This window comes from Schistocerca americana, unplaced genomic scaffold, assembly GCF_021461395.2.
Source record: "Schistocerca americana isolate TAMUIC-IGC-003095 unplaced genomic scaffold, iqSchAmer2.1 HiC_scaffold_197, whole genome shotgun sequence".
Lineage (NCBI taxonomy): Eukaryota > Metazoa > Arthropoda > Insecta > Orthoptera > Acrididae > Schistocerca > Schistocerca americana.
Window position 1 is genome coordinate 115,001 of NW_025725903.1, and position 2,500 is coordinate 117,500.

A 2,500-nucleotide genomic window follows, 5' to 3' on the forward strand; every position below is an offset into this window, starting at 1 on the left:
GCAATCGCCCGGAGTTTGGCGAGTAGACGCTTTAGGTGCGACCACCCGTGCTCCCAACTGAGCTTGCCGCTGCCGACAGAGGCCCGGGAGCGTGCTGTCGTGGCATTGCCGGCGGGAGACAACACGCGCCACCTACGGTGACCGGCAGCTCCAACGCCAGCGCCACAGAAGGACAAAAGCCCCACTTGGGTGCCGAAGCGAACTCTCCCAGCACAGCGCACGCGCCAACACGTCCGCACAGCTGCGATACAAACCACCTGCGAGAACCGCAGAGGCGACCGAGCAGCAGACGGCGTCGCGGCGCCGAGCGCCGGGCGGCGGCGCATCCTCAGCGCACACAGTCCTCAATCGGACCAGCACACTGCAGATGTCCACCGCGCTTCGCACCGGGCCCGCGAGGACCTACTTTGGCCGCACGGCGCCGCGTGCAGGGTGCGCCGGCGCGCAGCTGCGCCGCCTGCCGCCTCCGTCGGCCGGCGCGCCTGCCACTGGCCGCCCCCACCAGCCGGCTGTAGCGCGTGCGCCCACGCACCGCGCGGCCAGCACGCCGGGAGGCCCCCCCTCACCGGCCGGGGACGGTCCCACCCAGCCACCGCCGCGTATCGCTTCACACCCAGATGCCATTCACGTTCGTGGGCATGGTGGGTATCGCTGGAACAACCGGTTGGTAGCTCAACCGATCGTCGCCATCACTGATTCACCTCTAGCGAGAACAACCGCACCACAACGGTTTACCAGTTGTTCATTTGCATAACGTCACCAGCAAACGTAGGCGTCCATCGCCATTTGCAAATTCAACGATTGTTGCATGCCTGTGTCAGGTGTCACGACACACTATGTCTGCCCACATACACGCAACAACATGTGCACGCTTCGCGAACACGTGGAAGGTGGCCCCCGTACGTATGCGATGTCCATTGCGCGAACGACTGTCAACCGGCCTCTGTCGCATGTCGCAGATGTGGAACGCAGTGCACCATGCTATCACGGTGTGTGAGAAGAGACGACTACGTCTGACAACACGCGCCACTACATCAACAGACGGCTCATGCTGATCGCCATCCAGGGCATACCACACTGCAATCCAGCTCTTATAGGGAGACGACACGTAGCTGAGTGCACAACATTTGGACCGCATGGTTCGCCGTTGTTGGCGCAGTCGTTGTACGGTCACATGTACCACGATGTATCATTCAGTACATGAGGACCAATGTGCAGTACAGTGTGTGATTTGGACGTACAACATCAGCGGACAGTTGACACAGGCCGTACCACAGCGTAGGCTAAGTGCTTCGCACATGCGAATGCCAATGAACAACTGCAAATGCCAATGAACAACTGCAAAGGGCATTGAGCATGTACGTCCTGCTGCCATCCACATTACAGTGTATAGCTGCAAGGTGTTTAACATGAAGCGATACACTGGGGACCGGGCAGTGCGAGTAGCAAACTATATTGCGGGGGTTGCAGTTAGGCAACACTACACTAATTTAACGCGTCGTATGACAATTACAGAGCAGGTTAAGGCCCAACGTGTGTTGGGTTAAGGCCCAACGTGTGTTGGGTTAAGGCCCAACGTGTGTTGGGTTAAGGCCCAACGTGTGTTGGGTTAAGGCCCAACGTGTGTTGGGTTAAGGCCCAACGTGTGTTGGGTTAAGGCCCAACGTGTGTTGGGTTAAGGCCCAACGTGTGTTGGGTTAAGGCCCAACGTGTGTTGGGTTACGTTAAGGGGCAATGTGGGTTACGTTAAGGGGCAATGTGGGTTACGTTAAGGGGCAATGTGGGTTACGTTACGGCGCAATATAGGTTACGTTACGGCGCAATATAGGTTACGTTAAGGCGCAATATCGGTTACGTTAAGGCGCAATACAGGTTACGTTAAGGCGCAATACAGGTTACGTTAAGGCGCAATACAGGTTACGTTAAGGCGCAATACAGGTTACGTTAAGGCGCAATACAGGTTACGTTAAGGCGCAATACAGGTTACGTTAAGGCGCAATACAGGTTACGTTAAGGCGCAATGCAGGTTACGTTAAGGCGCAATGCAGGTTACGTTAAGGCGCAATACAGGTTACGTTAAGGCGCAATACAGGTTACGTTAAGGCGCAATACAGGTTACGTTAAGGCGCAATACAGGTTACGTTAAGGCGCAATACAGGTTACGTTAAGGCGCAATACAGGTTACGTTAAGGCGCAATACAGGTTACGTTAAGGCGCAATACAGGTTACGTTAAGGCGCAATACAGGTTACGTTAAGGCGCAATACAGGTTACGTTAAGGCGCAATACAGGTTACGTTAAGGCGCAATACAGGTTACGTTAAGGCGCAATACAGGTTACGTTAAGGCGCAATACAGGTTACGTTAAGGCGCAATACAGGTTACGTTAAGGCGCAATACAGGTTACGTTAAGGCGCAATACAGGTTACGTTAAGGCGCAATACAGGTTACGTTAAGGCGCAATACAGGTTACGTTAAGGCGCAATACAGGTTAGGTTAAGG